The 17,825-nt window shown below is 43.7% G+C and overlaps 1 protein-coding gene across 4 annotated transcripts in view; it reads left to right on the top strand.

Moving 5' to 3' along the window:
* Nucleotides 1-6,207: 6,207 nt before the first annotated feature.
* The window catches only part of Ptpra (protein tyrosine phosphatase receptor type A), a 142,809-nt gene continuing 131,191 nt past the window's right edge, over nucleotides 6,208-17,825 (top strand). For 3 of the 4 annotated variants that reach the window (XM_074074457.1, XM_074074455.1, XM_074074453.1), the window contains exon 1: nucleotides 6,208-6,493. The gene's annotated coding sequence lies outside the window, so the exon portion shown is untranslated. Of the gene's footprint in view, nucleotides 6,494-12,647; nucleotides 12,699-17,825 lie in introns of those variants that run through there. The other variant, XM_074074454.1, reaches the window with a different exon arrangement.

The raw sequence follows: 17,825 nt of genomic DNA, 5'->3' as shown, positions 1-17,825 counted from the left end.
ATTTGATTGTGTTGGGACTAGAGATAAAGGCTTAAAAGAGAGGCCAGTCTGCATCCACATAGTTTTCAAAGGAAATCTCCCACAAGAGGCTCTCTCACAGCCCCTAGGGAGATTATGGAGAGAGATGGCATAAAACTTAAGCACCCAGTCTGAGAAGCCATACTGAAAAGCATTACATGTATGTGCACACATTCATGAGAACTATGCTAAACACTGCCATTATTTCGTTTATCACTCATGACAGTTCTGTGAGATAGGTAGCATCACTTCTTTACAGAAGAGGATATTGAAGACCAAGGAGATTGGTAATAGCAAATATGTGGCAAAACTGGGATTTGAAAGCCAGCTTAACTCCAAGTAGAACTGGAATCAGACCTGAGGCAAAGCCTTTGGTTTTTCCTGTAGTAAGAATTGGAGGACCAATAGGAGGCGTGTGATCATTCAGTTGTGGAGAGTTGAAAGGGAAACCTTTGGGAGTCCTTGCCTACTTCAGTCTGTACTCCAGTATATCATGGCACTCCTACCCAACACTGAGGGTACTTTTTCCCCCTCTTGTTGCCCTCCTTTTTCCAGCAGGACAGAGGAAGAAACCAAAGCCCAGAGGGAAAACAGGCCTCACTGGAGTTTCAGACCTTTTTCTCTATAACACTCCTAGGCTTTTTAAAAGTAAAAGACTCAGGGTCTGGTAAGATAGTTTTTTTCTTTTTTTTTTTCCATCTGATTTATAAATTAAAAAACCTCTAAGGGGATATAACTCAAATTGTGAAATAGCCATTTATTGTATTCATCATTTTATTTATTGTGGCACTGGGGCTTGAAGTCAGGGCCTAACACTTGCTTGGCAGGTGCTCTTACCACTTAAGCCACTCCACCAGCCCTTTTTTGATAGGTTTTTCAAGATAGGGTCTTGTGGACTATTTGCCTGGGGCTGGCTTCGAACCATGATCCTCCTGATCTCTGCTTCCTGAGTAGCTAGGAGGTGTAGGCCACCAGTGCCCTGCAATATACTCACCATTTATTATGTGGGTCAAGAATGTGTCTACTCACCAGGTACCAGTGGCTCATGCCTGTAATCTTAGCTACTCAGGGGCAAAGATCAGGAGGATCATGGTTTGAAGCCAGCCCCAGGCAAATAGTTCTTGAGACCCTATCTCAAAAAAATCCCATCACAAAAAAAAGGGCTGAAAGGAGTGGCTCAAAGAGTCAGAGTGCTCCTGCCTAGCAAGCATGAGGCCCTGAGTTCAAACCCCAGTGCAACCAAGAAAAAAGAATGTGTCTGCTCAACAATGTCTGGACTTCTGCTGGAAGACTTAAAGGCTAAGGATGACTTAACAGCTGGAGACTGAAATCACCTGGAGGCTTGCTCGCCTACATGTCTGGTTGAAGCTGGTTGTTGACCAAGACCTCGGGGGTTTAGACCAGGACACCTACAACCTGAGACACCTCACAATGTGGTGGCTGGGTCTCCAGAGGGAGACAGACAGAATCTGTTCTACCATTCTTAACCTAATTTTAGAAAACCCATGGTATTACACCTGTCATATTCTGTTCATCAAGACAGTCTCATAAACCCATATCACCAGTTTCAAGGTGAAATATTCTCATCCCTTGATAGGGAAGTAGCAAGATTTTAGAAAGACTGTGGTCAATTTTTGGAATCACAATATAGCACAACCTATCAGCCTTCTCTTTAGAACAAGGAAAGGATCCCCAATACTGGGCTCATCATTCTGGAATCTTTTTTCCTCCCCAATCTTGGCCCCATAATTCCTCACTATCCTGGTAACTCTTTAATGCCTTTTTTTTGGGGGGGAGGGGTGTACTGGCATTTGAACTCAGGACCTCCCACCTGCTGGGCAGATACCCTACCACTTGAGCCACATGCCCAGCCCTTTGTTGCTGTAGTTGTTTTTCAGGTAGATAACACATTTTTGTCCCTGGTTAGACCTTAATCCTCTTGGGACATCCCACATAGCTAGAATCATATTTGTGTACCACCACACCCAGCTTTTTTATTGAGATGGCGTCTTGCTTTTATCCCTGGCTGGCCTCCATTTTCTACCTTCCAAGTAGCTGGGATTATAGGCCTGAGCCACCCTGACTGGCTTTTTAAAAAGGTTTTCCTGAGCTGGTAGAGTGGCTAAGGTGGTAGAATGCCTGCCTCACAAGCATGAGGCCTGGAGTTCAAACCCCAGTACCACCAAATAAAGAAAAAGTCTCACAGCTTTTCTAGTTCTCAATAAAAAAAGGGTTACCCCACCACCTTAAAAAACCAACAGGTCCTCTGGAAGGTGAGACTTCGCCAGTGCTTTTAGAATGTTCCTACATCTCCAAAGTAACATACCACCTATTTCCTCATGTGCAATGCAATCATAAATATTATACACATGAAGTTTTAGACGTGAGAAATAACCTTTAACAACAGTGGCAAGTTTATATAGTGATTACAACTTCACGAAAAGTGTGTGGACATATGGAGAAGCATTGGAATTGTCCATGGGGAGTTATCTGAAAATTAAAGGCAGGGGCTAGAGATGTAGCTCAGTGGTAGAACACTTGTCTAGTGTGCCTAAGGCTTGGGTTTGATCCCCAGCACTACAAAAAAGAAGGGGAAAAAAGGCAGTTTTTTATAAAATTAATCACTAATTTTCCCCCAACACTTTATTATAAAAACTTTAATACATACAACCAAATTGAAAGGATTTTTACAGTGAATACCTGTGTAATCACTGGATTCTACTATTGATGTTATATTATACTTAATTTACCATATATCTATCCATTTATCTATTAATTAATCCATCTTTTTCTTTTTTTGGGGTGGGTCTGGATTTTGAACTCAGCTTTATGCTTGCAAAGCAGGGGCTCTACTGCTTGAACCACACCTGTAGTCCATTTTGCTCTGGTTATTTTGGAGATGGGGGTCTTGAAAATTATTTGCCAGGGCTGGCCTCAAACTGATCCTCCCAAGTATCTAGGATTGATTACAGGTGTGAGCCACCAGCACCCAGCTCCATCTTTCTTTTGATGCATTTCAGTGTAAGTGGCACGCTGGGTGTGGTGGTACACATCTGTAATTCCAGCACCCTGGAGGCTGAAGCAGGAGGATGAAGAATTTGAGGGCAACCTGGACTAGGTAGTAAGTTGCAGACTTCAGTACACCTCTCCCTAAATACTTCAGAATGCATTTTATTAACTATAGTTCATTATTTGGAGTTTTTTTTTAACTTTTCATGCAAAATATACATACAGTGAAATGCACAGATCCTAAGTGTACATTTGCTAGACTTTGGCCCATGCATACACCTATAAATAGTGGTATTAAAAATCAGAACTGAATGTAAGCTCCTGAGAGTAGAGGCCTCTTCTGTTTTATTCTCTGCTGTGTCCAGCACATGGTCTGCACTTAATAAGAATTTGTTGAGAGAATGACTCATTGTTCCATTTACTAGATGGGGAAAGGAGGCCTGGAGAGGGGAAGTGACTTGCCTAAAGAAACAGGACTCCTTTACTCCCATCCTCCACTCTCCTAGTCTTTTGCTCATGAACCCTGTGGCTTTTGGGGCACCTGTAGGGTGGCTGACAAGTGCCTGTTAGGTGTACTCCATGGGCTGGGACTAAAGCAGGACTCAAGCAAGAGGACCACAGCTGCCAGGCACTGGTGGCTTCATGCCCATAATCCTAGCTACTTGGGAGGCTGAGATCGAAGCCAGCCTGAGCAAATACTTTGCAAGACCCCATCTCCAAAATAACCAGAGAAAAATGGACTGGAGATGAGGCTCAAAAGGTAGAGCTCCTGCTTTCAAACCTCAGTCTCACCAACAACAAAAAAGGGGGGAAGGGGAGAGTGCTGCAGCCTTGCCTTGGGTGGGCCCTGGAAGCCTCCATCCTCTCCCTTCCTGTCAGTTCTTTTCCTCTCTCCCAGTACAGCCCTTGACTTTGCTAACAGGGAAGGGGGCTCTGGACACTCCTGGGAATCTAGTAGGATGGGAGACTAGGCAAGTCTCCACCAGTAGGCAGCTGAGGATGGGACTGTCCCCTCCCTATGGAAACTGTTCCATTGCTTACACTGAACCTCCCTTCCTACACTCTTAGGGTGGGTCCACCAACACCCTGCCTCTCCTTTTTCTGAAGTTCTGTCACCCCTGCACACACAGCACATAGGCTCATCACAGTGTGCCTGTCTCATGGAGAAAGAAGGAGCTTGCATTTCCTGAGAATGGGATACTTGCCAAGCTTTATATACCTGTAATTCTAAGTACAGCCCTGGGAGGTTCCAGGAAGACTAGCAGAAAGGGGCTCAGCCCCTGCAAGTTTTCCCAAGTGTGATCAGATTAGTTACGGGTCCTTCACATGTCTCAAGGATGACCACTTATCTTAATAGCTATTTTAATTATATTAAGTAAGTAGTATATAGACAAAACCTTTTATGACAATAGAAATTCAAATAAATAAAGGGACCAAAACAACAGTGTAGGTTAGATGTAGGTAGGGTAAAACTAAGCTGGTGGGGTTTAATCTGAGGCCATGGAGCTGCCCTCCTCACTACCCAGGTACTTCACAGTATTTTTAAGGATTTTTGCATACTTTGAGTTCCAGTGCAAAGCCAACTTTTCATTCGGTCACTTTTCCATTCTGTGTGCATTTCCATTCTGGATCGAGTTTGGACTTCCCAGGAAACGCTAATGTTGGGCATGTGGAAGGACCCGCCCTTGGCTGCCCCTGGGGTCTGACATTTAAGAGACTGGGCAGTGGCCTCTGAGCCTTTTGGGATGGAGTGTCTATCTGGCAGAGGCGCCTTGGGCTGGCCCTGCTCAGAGGCACAACTCCCACTCGAGTGATTTCCCTGCCAGCTCCCACTCAAGAAGGGATTTCCAAGCTAGGAAGGGGAAGGCCCGGTTGGGGCTCACAGCGATCCGTATTCCCAAACGTGCTTCTACATTTACTCACTCCACAAATACAGAAGAGGAGAGTTGCCTAGAGTTCTAAGTTGACGCCTCAGCAGCGGCCTGTGTAAGAGCTGATAGGGGCTCCTTTTGCGCAGAAATATTCCTATTGCACCCTCCCTTCCGTGTATCGTTACCTCTGGCCACAGACCCTTTCCCCGGTGCGCACCGAATGTGGGATGCTGCCGGCCGGTGATGGGGAAGGGAGCTCAGGGTTGATGGGCCTGGAAGAGAGGCTTGCTGCCACCCACTCAGGGTACCGCAGACTCCGAGTCTAGGATGAGGGGTCCCTCGAAACACCTCACAGATGATACCGTACAATCTGTCTCTTGCCTACGGACGCCTGGCCTCTTGCCTTTAGCGTCATCGAGCGTCCCAAGGACCCCTTTTGGGCCACACCCAGAAGTGTCTCACTCGCCACCTCGGTACGACGATTTAAATCCACTTTCAACCGCAGTCGCCCAGATCCTGCAGCACCCAAAGTGCTCCAAATGGAAACCCGCTGCCGCCGGACACACGGACAGATGGCTTCGGGGCGCCACGCGAGAGATGCGGTGCCCAGAGCTCCAGGAAGGGGGTGCGCACCCCACCCCTGGCGGAATATGTCTCCTGGTCGCCTCCGCGCTTTGATCCTCCCCCCCCCCCGCCCACCGCATAGCACCACGTGTGGTGCTTCCACCCAGTTCCGCGGCGAGTCAGGCCCACTGTGCGCATCTGGAAAGCCGGGGGAAATTTCTCCGGGGCTCGGGTGGAGATGGCTTGGGCTGGCTTGCTATAAGACGGCACCCATGGAACCAGACCCGTTCTAGGGACTCGGCAGGTTTCTCTCTCCCTGCAATGAGATGTTTCGTCCTTTACCCTGCAGCAATTGGGGTAAAGGACAAGGAGGAAGCCGAATGGGTCATGTTTGAAAGATGGCTTATGAGTTCCAGGCTATCCTGGTCGGTAGATATTGCTGTGGCTGGTGCCTGGCCTTAGTTTTAACATCTGTAAACAGGAATGAAAGTCCATGTCCAGGGGTCTGAGACTGTAGACAGGAAGACTTTGTGGCACCGGTGGCAGGCACTTCTGAGGTCCGGCTTCCCACAGGATTGGGAAAGTATCTTGCGCGGTCACTGTGAGTTCCGACTCCGCAACCCAGATGGCAGAGTGAACTAAACCAGGAGCTCAAGGGCGGGGCCCGGGAGGAGTGGAGACGCCCGTTCGGCATCGGCCAATCAGCGCCCGCTTCTGAACGGCCAATAAGGACGCGCCTTACAGCCAAGGCCTGTGGTAGGGAGCTAGGCTGCAGCGAGCGCGGCACTGACAGGGACGCGCGCGCGATCGAGCTCGGACCCCGGGTCAAGGCCGCCATCACCGCCGCTCGCTTAGTAGTCCCTCCGCCGCTTCCCCTCGCCATGGAGGCGAGGCCGCCGCCGCCGCCACGGGGCTTCGAGCCATGGGCCGGGCGGCGGCCCTGAGGGCGAGTGGCGGGCCGAGACATCGCCGCGGAACTGAGGCGGAGCTGCCGTCCCCGTCCCCAGAGGTCCCGCCCAGCGCCGGACTCAGTGAGTGCTCGCGACCGCCGCCGCCCGGGTGGGCTCCGGAAGGCGGGGCGGCTCCGGGAGCGGATGGGACAGATCCCCGGATCCCTCTTTTCCGGGTGGAGTCCCTCGGTTCTTGTGCAGTCGGATCCCGCATCCTTACGCGGTGTGGGGGGGAGGGGTCCCCGGAAACGTGCTGGATAGGGCGCCGACCCCTCTCCACTGCCCAGGAACTTTGCTTGCGTCCTCCTGGGCTCTGGCCAGGGCGCTGCCAGAGGAAACTTGAAGCAGCGAGGACAGCATTTGCCCAGCTCTATATAATGGGAGAAAAATTTCCCTTGTAGTGACCAACTCCTCCCACCCCTTAAAGCCCCTCCTGGCTCACCTCCCAGGCCCCTCTCTTTGCCGCCCACTCCCAACTGTTGAGGATGCTTTAGAAGGGAAATAGGGGATCAGAGCTGTCCAGAATTCAAAATGAGGCACTTGGGAATGCAGATTCCCTCCCTTTTTACTCTCAGTAAATAACAATTTTTAAATGCCTGGGCGGGGGGAGAATAAAACCTAGTTGCATTTCCTGGAAATAAAAATCGTAGTGGCAGAGCTGAGCCTAACGTTGAGGTTTTTTTGTCGTGTATGTGTGTGTGTTCAGTAATGATATTTGTAAGATAGGAAAGGAGGAATGTTGAAAACCCCCTTAGGCAGGGGAATGTCTGCAGAAACCTTTGGCTGGGATAGGGATTCCTGCTGGAAACCACTCACATCTCCCCCGAGATTGCTTCACTTACCACCTGCTAGCTATTGAGGCAGCCAGACAACCAAGATGGTGGGTGAGAGGAGGACTGAGTAGGAAAGGGCGAGCATCTTCCTGCCTGGCCACTCCTTTCAAAAATACAGATCTGATGCTGTCACTGTTTACTTAAAAATTCCCTCGCTTCCCTTTTCCCAAGGTGATGAATGAAGCCCAGAATGCCTTATCAGGTAGCAAATTTCCCTTGATGCTCTTGCTTCAACTTATTCTTTTACATTTAGCCTGATTCTTTAATTCTCCTTTCTTTCAACTCCTTGCCAAGACATTTGGAGCTGCTTGACTGTCCTTTTAGGGGAGAGGTTTGTTTTTTTTTTGTCTTTTTCTTTTTTGGTGCTGGGATCAAACCCAGGGCCTCACGCATGCTAGGCAAGCGCTGTACCACCGAGCTACATCCCAGCCCAGACTGTCCTTTTACATATTGGGAAGTTTTTGCTTTTTGTGTCCAACTTTCTCCTCCTTTTACCTGCCAGGCTCTACACCTTCCTTTAAACTCCCTCTCATGTGAAAAGCTCCTTGAGGACAGGAGCTGGCTGTGTCTTGTTTATCTTTCCATGCTGGAAGAATTCTTCCTAGTTGTCTTATTGCTCCTATCCACTTCCCAAGGAAATTTTTCAGGTGTTTCTCGAAGACCTGCTTGGAGTGCATGCCCAGGTCCTTTAGTACCTCTTGATTCCCCATCTCACCCAGCCCCTGCAAGTAGTCAGCAGGCATGAATTAGAAGGCCCCATATCCCGCTGGCTTCCAGTCTTCTTGACTGTCCCCAAAAGGCCAAAAGCCCCTTAGTTACTTTTCACTTTTCAGGTCCAAAGTAGCCTGACTGAAGTTCACTGTGAAACATAGTAGGATCCACAAGGCTGCTCACTAGGTACCTTTTTATCATATGGATAAATTACAGAATCAGAAAAGCAAACCCTTTGACTTTTAAGTGTATTCATGTGCCATCTATTTGCCAGATGAAGTGTTTGGTTAGAAAATAAAGATAGGAACTCACATCCTTAAATTTGAGGAGTTCAAAGACCAATGCAGGACAGGTGGACATAAATAATTACCTGGTGTGTTCTAGAGTAAGAATAATTGATAATATCTTATTTGCCTATGGCGAACAATATAAGTGCCTACATGAATTCTCTCATTTAGTCTTTTCAGTAGTCATATAAGGTCTTATTTCTACTCTACAGGGCTGGAAACTGAGGCCATACAGTGGGCAATGAGGTAACAGTCAGAATTTGAATTCTGGAAGTCTTATTTTCAGAACCTCTGCCAGGCTGGGCAGGGTGTACTCCCTCCTCAAGTGGTCTGGGAAAGCTTTCCTTGAAGAGGACTTTTGGGTTATGAAAGATGCATAGAAGTTGGTTTGTGATGGATAGCACACATAGGAAAGAGGGAGCAGCAAAAGCAGGCTTGAAAGTGGAAGGACCCAGGACCTCTGGGAGGTAGGAAGAGGTTAAACAACTAGACTGAGTAGGGGAAGAGGGGCAGGACCTTCAAACTGAGTAGGGTCAGTTTGAAGGGTTGAACATGCTGTGTTACTTTGGGGAGAGGAGAGCCACTGAAGGATTTCAAGAAGGTCAAGGACTTAGACTGGGAGTTGGAAAGGTTATTTGAGGGGCATAATGGGGCCAGATGCTGATACCTGTCAATTTAGTAGGCAGTGGCCAGGTTCCACAGAGGTAGAATCACATCCTTATAGCCCCAAAGAAAGATGTTTTCCTCCCTAGAAAGAAAGAATACTCAGTTTTGGGGGAAGATAATGCATTTGAGAGAAAAATTCCAGCAGTAGACTATGCAGAGAAAATAAGTCTCCCTCCTAACCCAACCCCAAATCTCCTGCCTCCTAACTCCTCCCCAAAGATGGTTGAAGTTTCCAGCTTCCACAGACACTTTTCTGATGGGCGCCAGTGGTTTACGTCTATAATCCTAGCTACTCTGGAGGCAGAGATCATAGAATCACGGTTTGAGGCCAGCCCGGGCAAATAGTTTGTGAGACCCTATCTTGGAAAAAAAAACACAGGAAAGGGCTGGTGGAGTGGCTCAAGGTATAGGCCCTGAGTTCAAACCCCAGCACCACGAACAAAACAGAACATAGACACTGTTCCTTTGTAAGCATGTGTCTACCTATTCTCCTCCCACTCTGGTACATACCAGCCACACCTTACTCTTTTAATTAACATATTTAGGAAATCATTCTATATTAGTACATGCAGAGTCGTTTATCTTTGAATTGACAATATTTTATTTCATTGTATGGCTATATTACAAAATAAGCTGTATGTACCTGTATGCAGGGCTATTGTATGTATTTGTAACTCGTCTTCAGGTTAAATATTTGTAGGTTTTTCTCTTACAGGAATACAGTGAATGTCCTTTGTACGTTCTTTGTTTTTTTCTCATGTCTCCAGTGATCTCATCAATGTAATTTTAGAAGTGGAACTACTAGGTCAAAGGATATGTGTGCATTTTTGATTTTTAGACATGTAACCAAATTTCCTCCCCTTTGAGGTAGTTGTTCCAATTTATCCTCTCTTTCAGAATGTGCTGGATGTTCTTCAGAATATCCAGCAGGATCACCTGGGATGCTTTTTCAGCTATCACATGTCTGCTTTTCTTCTCTTTTCCCATATGATTCTTACCTTTTTTTTTTTTTTTTCCTCCAGTTTTCATAGGTAGACAGAGACATTGAGGCTCAGAAGGATTCAAGCAACTTGTACTAGATCAGTGTGGGGTGGAGTGGTTTATTTTTTGCAGCTCTGGTATTTGTATTTGTCCAGTACCTTTCATGAAGGTACTCAGCATCAGTTTGTAAACATTGTTGCATTATTTTTCTCCATCTTCATGTGGAAAAATGAGTCCCAGGTTTGAGTTACAACCAGGAAGTTGGCCAAATATAGGATCTTATCTTTACTTCTAGTGATTAAATGTTTCCAAATTCAAAAGCTGAAGAAATGTTTTGTAAAAGTTATTTTTGTGCAATAAAAATAGAATAATTTGACCCAGACTTAATAAAATTGAGCAACAAACCTACAAATAATCCAACATTAAATTTTATTTTAATATATTTTAAATCCAATCCATTTGTGACATTGATTTTTATAGACGCAGTCCATATATACAGAATAGTTTTGAATATTTTTGAATTGAATAATACAAAATATTTTATATTTACTCATATGTCTTTGTATTTGTTTATTTAGGCAATACTGGGGCTTGAACTCAAGATCTCATACTTGGAGGGAGGGGGTGGGGGGTAGGGGGGGAGAAATGGCCCAAACAATATATGCATATGTGAATAAATGAATTAAAAAAAAAAAGATCTCATACTTGGTAGGTTGAGCCACTCTACCAGCCCTTTTTGTGTGTTTGGTATTTTAGAGAGAGTGTCTCAAGAACTATTTGTCCAGGCTGACCTCAAACTGCAGTCCTCCTGATCTCTGCCTTCTGAGTAGCTTGGACTACAGGCATGTACCACTGGCTCCCAGATTGTCTTTGATATGTCTTTTTGACATATATCTATCTATATCTATATAAATAGATATAGGTAGGTAGGTAGGTAGATAGATTTTTTTTTTCTGTGTGTGGAACTGGAAACTGGGTTCCAGCATGTCTTTGTTATTTTAAGCCACATTATAGTGTTCCATGTATCAGTAGTTGTAGTTTGTACAGTCTGGATTTTTCGCCCCTGTCCTTTTTACTATTATAAACCCAAACACCCATATTCAAGTACTTCTTTCTTTTGGATTATTTTCTTGGATCCTTACCCATCAAGTGGGCTCACTGAGTCAAAGGAATGAATAGTTCAGTGTGTTGAATTGCTACTTATAAAGGTTGAACATTTGTACAACATATGTAACCCTGTTTTCTGGCAACTCAGCCAGTGCTATCACAAACAAAACCAAATTTTGATTATTTTATTAATTTGAAAGAAATATAATGGTACCTTGAGTTATGTTTAATTTACTTTTTTTTTCTGGTACTGGGGTTTGAACTCAGGGCCTAGCACTTGCTAGGCAGGTACTCTACTGCTTGAGCCATGCCCCTAAGCCCTTATATTACTTTCTTTCTTTTTTTTTTTAATAAAATTTTTGTTAGGATATAGTCATTATGAGGGGGGATTCATAGTGTCAATTCCAGTTAGATTTATATTGTACGTTACTTACATTTTTTGACTAAGACAAATATTGTGAAAGTTCAGAATAGGATCATATCGATATGAAATCTAAGACTAGATGCTGGTCTATGGAATTTACCAGGCATTGGCCAGGAGCAGAGGATACCCCAGAGTAACATGGATATGATGTCTGTCCTCATGGCACATGTGGATTAGTGCAGTAGAGAGACATTAACCTCCTTATGGTAATTACAGATGTGATGGATATCAAAGTAGAAGAGTTGCGAGTCTTGGGAATGCCAGAGGTCAGCCACTAAACAACATTTGCAAAGGCCCTGAGCTGGGAAGGGATTTGGTAGCTCAGGGCAGTGCTTCTGTAACTTGAATGTGCACATGAACCATCTCAGACTTGTTAAAATGCCAAGTCCTGATTTAGTAGGTCTGGCGTGGGACTTGGGATTCTGCATTACTAACCACCTCCTGGGTGAGGCAGATGCTGCTGATGGGTGGATCACACTTGGCAGAGCAAGCCCTAATTGAGTGCTTAGTAAGCACCTGAAGCTGGGGACCATGGCGAGCAGGAAGTGGCAGGTGGCTTGTTGTGACTTCATAGTCATAATTCTCTGTCTTGGCTGCCTTTTAGATTCACCTGGGATGCAAGTGCCTTGCCCTGGTGCATTTTTATTTAATTGGTCTTGGGTAGGACCTGAGAATGTTTATATGTATTTTAATTCCCTGGGTGATAGTAATGTGAAGTCAGGGTTGAGAACCACTACACTGGAAAGAGGCAGAGGACAGAGTCAAGGGTCCTATATGGATTTTGTTTTGAAGATAGAGCTAAGCCATTGAAGGATTTTAAGCAGAAAAGTGATTTGCAATTGTAAAAGTTCACTGTGGTCTCATTCTAGAGCAGTAGTTTTCACAATGAGGTAGAAAAGATGATTTCATCAGAGTGCTGTAAGAAAATTTAGAACTTTTTGTTGTTTTTATTTTTAAAAATAGGATAAAACATTTATTTAGGGATTGTCACTAGCATCTTCTTGGGTGTGTAGGTCACACAGTGTTAATATGGTAAGTATGGAATTTTGAGTTTCCTGAAGGAAGAAAGGTAATTCTGCAGTGAGCTGAGCCATATTCATCCATTCAGTGGATTGTAACATGTTATTAATAGTTTACATTATCCAGTTTTCACTAAACTGAGCTTTTTAAAATGGACCTGCAGGGAAAGCAGCGATTGAAGAAAATACTTACAATGCAGAAGCAAACATACAAGATGGCAGAGTGGACACTTACCCTACTTCTATTTTGAACTATGGGTGAGCTATTAAATCAGTTCTCATTAAAATGGAATGTATCAAGCTTATATAAAATATAGATCTACCTGGGTGTTGGTGCCTCACACCTGTAAGCTTAGCTACTTGGGAGGCTGAGATTGGGAGAATTGAGGGTCAAGGCCAGCCAGGGCAAATAGCTCACAAGACTCCATCTCCAAACTAACCAGAGCAAAATGGACTAGAGGTGTGGCTCAAGAAGTAGAGTGCCTGCTTTGCAAGTGTGAAGCCCTGAATTCAAATCTTATCCCACCAAAAATAAAAGTAATATGTGTGTATATATGTATATATACATATATGTATCTGTATTCTTTGTTATTAACAGAAATCTTGTTTTAAGAATATGTACAACCTTGAGATCATAAAATAAGGGGCTGGCTATCAGTAGTACCAAGAAATTAGAAAACTAAGAATCTGGAACATAAAGAGAATTTCTACCTTTCTTTTTCTTTTTTTTTTTTTAAACTCCTAGGGTTGGGGATTAAACCCAGGGCTTTGTGAATGGTAGACAAGTGTTCTGCCACTGACCCACACATCCAACCCCTGCTTTTTTTGGATGATGTTTAAAGTTATAGGTATTCGATCAAATGCTTTACATATTTTTAGTAATGTTAATGATAAAAATTTGTAGTTTGAGGTTTCTGGCTCTTACAAAAGACAAAAAGTCATATACCACTGGCAGGTTCATCCCCTAACCTCCAGGCCTGCTTAAACAAAAAGACGATAAAAAATAAGTAGAGCCAGCCGCTGGTGGCTCACTTCTGTAATTCTATCCTAGCTGCTCAGGAGGCAGAGATCAGGAGGATCACAGTTTAAAGATAACTTGAAAATGCCTAACACAAAAAAGGGCTGGCATAATGGTTCAAGCAGTAGAGGGTATGCCTGTCAAGAGTGAGGCCCTGAATTCAAATTCTAGTACCACAAAGATAAACAAAACAAAAACCCCAAAGCACATAGAAAATACTATATCAAGAAAGCAAAATGCATTCCTTTGTCAGCAAATATTGTTGGAAGATGCATGGAAAACATTGCTGAATAGGAAAACAGTTGATATTAGAACATAGTCAGGTATTGTAGCATGTACCTCTAACCCCAAATATTCTGGCAGAAGGATCCTAACTAGCCTTGGCAACATAGCAAGACCACATCAGTCAGTCACCCAATCAAATATTTTTGTAGTGTAGGAGGTTTGTTACACAATTATAAGCATCCAGGATTGGGTGGTTAGCTCAGAGGAAAGTGGTTGCTTAACATGCATGAGACCCTGGGTTTGAACATAGCACTAAATAGAAAAAAAGTCAAGTAACTTCTAGCCTTAATATTTCTTTCTCTTTCCCCCGCCCCAAAAGGATCTCTAACCCAGGCTGGCATCCAACTCTATTCTCCTGCCTCCTACACATGCTGGAATGTATAGGCATGCAGCACTACACCCAGCTGCATTTATTTTTGGTGGTGCTAGAATTTGAACTCAGGGCCTCAGCTTTGCTAGGCAGGCACTGTACTGCTTGAGCCACTATACGAGCCCTTTTTTGTGTTGTGTATTCTCGAAATAGGGTCTCCTGGACTATTTGCCTGGGATTGGCTTCAAACCTGATCTTTGCCTCCTGTGTAACTAGGGTTACATGTATGAGCCAACAGTGCCTGGGGTCTTTTTTAATAATTAAATTCAAAGAGAACCATTTTTGTGAGCTACTAGAAAAAAGTTGTATTGGAGAAGACATATTCTTAATTGTGAATGATTGACTTAAGAGCACATTCATTATCTTGTGGTAGAATTGTTGATGACTTACACATTTTTCTTTTTTTCTTTTTTCTTTTTTGTGGTACTGGGGCTTGAACTCAGGGCCTTCCTTGAGCCATTCCACCAGCTCTTATTTTTTTGTGGAGGGTTTTTCGAGATAGGGTTTTGTAGAACTGTTTGCCTGGGCCGACTTTGAACAATGATCCTCCTGAGTAGCTAGGATTACAGGCGTGAGACTCTGTCTTCATTTGTCTTTGAAAAAAAAAATGCCCACCGGGCTGATGGAGAGGCTCAAGCAGTAGAGTGCCTGCCTGGCAAGTGTGAGGCCCTGAGTTCAAATCCCAGTGCTGCCCAAAAGAAAACACAAAAATGCCAATTGAGGCTGGGGCTGGAAGTGTGGCTCAATCAGTAGAGTGCCTGCTTAGCGAGCACAAAGTCCTGAGTTCAAATTCTGGCACACCAAGAAAAAAAAAAAGCCAAGTTTTTTACTAGTCATGGTGCCACACATCTGGTAATCCCAGCACTCGAGAGACTGATGCAAGAGATTGAGAGTTCCAGGTCTGCCTGGGCTGTACAATGAGATTCTTGTCACAAAAACAAAACAGAACACAAAAAACAATAAGCCAACTTTTTGTGATAAGTATGGCCACCTGTCCCTTTAAGTAAGGGAGTTACTTTAATGGTGAGTGAAAAAGTAATTTTTTTTCCTTAGGAAGAAATGAACTATGGGAAACAATATTTTTTTCATTTTCTTCTAAAATAATAAGTTTTGCTGAGATAGTTTATATACCATAAAATTTTTAAAGTATATAACTCATTGACACTTTTGAAGGCAGTTACCATTACCTAATTTAAGGGCATTTTTATCACCCCCCAAAAGAAACCCTACACCCGAATTTTATGCAGCCATGAAGAAGAATGAAATGTTATCATTTGCTGGTAAATGGATGGAATTGGAGAACATCATTCTGACTGAGGTTAACCTGGCCCAAAAGACCAAAAATCATATGTTCTTCCTCATATGCAGACATTAGATCAAGGGCAAACACAACAAGAGGATTGAACTTTGATCACAAGATAAAAGCGAGAGCACACAAGGGAGATAGGAGGATAGGTAAGACACCTAAAAAATTAGTTAGCGTTTGTTGCCCTCAATGCAGAGAAACTAGATACCTTTATTTATTTATTTATTATTCATATGTGCATACAATGCTTGGGTCATTTCTCCCCCCTGCCCCCACCCCATCCCTTACCACCCACCCCGCCCCCTCCCTCTCCCCCCCCACCCCCTCAATACCCAGCATAAACTATTTTGCCCTTATTTCTAATTTTGTTGAAGAGAGAATATAAGCAATAATAGGAAGGAACAAGGGTTTTTGCTAGTTGAGATAAGGATAGCTATACAGGGAGTTGACTCACATTGATTTCCTGTGCATGTGTGTTACCTTCTAGGTTAATTCTTCTTGATCTAACCTTTTCTCTAGTTCTTGGTCCCCTTCTCCTATTGGCCTCAGTTGCTTTTAAGGTATCTGCTTTAGTTTCTCTGCATTGAGGGCAACAAATGCGCTCTAGTTTTTGAGGTGTCTTACCTATCCTCATACCTCCCTTGTGTGTTCTCGCTTTATCATGTGATCAATGTTCAATCCCCTTGTTGTGTTTGCCCTTGATCTAATATCCACATATGAGGGAGAACATACGATTTTTGGTTTTTTGAGCCAGGCTAACCTCACTCAGAATGATGTTCTCCAATTCCATCCATTTACCAGCGAATGATAACATTTCATTCTTCTTTATGGCTGCATAAAATTCCATTGTGTATAGATACCACATTTTCTTGATCCATTCGTCAGTAGAATCAGCATCTTGGCTGTTTCCATAACTTGGCTATTGTGAATAGTGCTGCAATAAACATGGGTGTGCAGGTGCCTCTGGAGTAACCTGTGTCACAGTCTTTTGGGTATATCCCCAAGAGTGGTATTGCTGGATCAAATGGTAGATAAATGTTTAGCTTTTTAAGTAGCCTCCAGATTTTTTTCCAGAGTGGTTGTACTAGTTTACATTCCGACCAACAGTGTAAGAGGGTTCTTTTTTCCCCGCATCCTGGCCACTACCTGTTGTTGGTGGTGTTCTAAAGCAGATACCTTAAAAGCAACTGAGGCCAATAGGAGAAGGGGACCAAGAACTAGAGAAAAGGTTAGTTCAAGAAGAATTAACCTAGAAGGTAACACACATGCACAGGAAATTAATGCGAGTAAACTCCCTGTATAGCTATCCTTATCTCAACTAGCAAAAACCCTTGTTCCTTCCTATTATTCCTTATACTCTCTCTTCAACAAAGTTAGAGATAAGGGCAAAATAGTTTCTGCTGGGTATCGAGGGGGTGGGTGGTAAGGGATGGGGTGGGGGTAGGGGGGAGAAATGACCCAAGCATTGTATGCACAAATGAATAATAAAAAAATTAAAAAAAAAAAGAAACCCTATACCCATTAGCCCTCCCTTCAACCCTTGGCAACCACTAATCTTTCTGTTCCTGTGGATTTGCCTCTTCTAGGTATTTCATATAAATGGAGTCATAAAATGCATGCTCTTTTGCAACTAACTTCTTTCAGTTAGCATGATGCCTTTGGGGTTCATTCATGTTTTACTGTGTTTACGTCCTCTTCTTTATGGACAAAAAATGTAATGTTTTATTACGTGTATGTACTATATTTTATTTTTCCATACATTAGCTGATGAACATTTGGGCTGTTTTCACTTTTTGGATATTTGAATAATACAGCTATGAATTCATATACAAATTTTTATGTGAATATGTTTATTTTCCTTGGGTATGTGCTTAGGAGGGGAATTGCTGGGTTAAATAATAACTCTAGCTGGGCACCAGTTGCTCACACCTGTAATCTTAGCTAGTCAGGAGGCAGAGATCAGGAGGATCACAGTTTGATGCCATCCCAGGCAAACAGTTCAAGAAACCCTGTATTGAAAAAACCTTCACAAAAAAAAGGGCTGATGGAGTGGCTCAAGGTGAAGGCCTTGAGTTCAAATCCCAGCACCACAAAATAATAATAATAATAACAACTCTTATTTTGCTTTCTGAGGAGCTGCCAAGCTGTTTTCAAAAGTGACTTTACCATTTTACATTCTCAGCTGCAGTGCATATGGGTTCCAGTTTCTCTACATCTTTGCACTCGTTATTCTTTGTCTTTTTGACAATACAGAATTTGAGCTCAGAGCTTTGTTTTTTCTACTTGAGCCACACCCCTAGCTCTTTCTGCTTTAGATTATTTTTCAGATACTGTCTTGAGGCCTGGATGGGCCTGGCAAGGAGGAGAACCGTGATCCTTCTACCTGTGTCTACTACGTAGCTGGGA

Source organism: Castor canadensis, chromosome 5 (genome assembly GCF_047511655.1).
Source record: "Castor canadensis chromosome 5, mCasCan1.hap1v2, whole genome shotgun sequence".
In the NCBI taxonomy this organism is placed as follows: Eukaryota; Metazoa; Chordata; class Mammalia; order Rodentia; family Castoridae; genus Castor; species Castor canadensis.
Note: the sequence above shows the minus strand (reverse complement) of the source record. Positions and strands in the feature narration are given on the sequence as shown.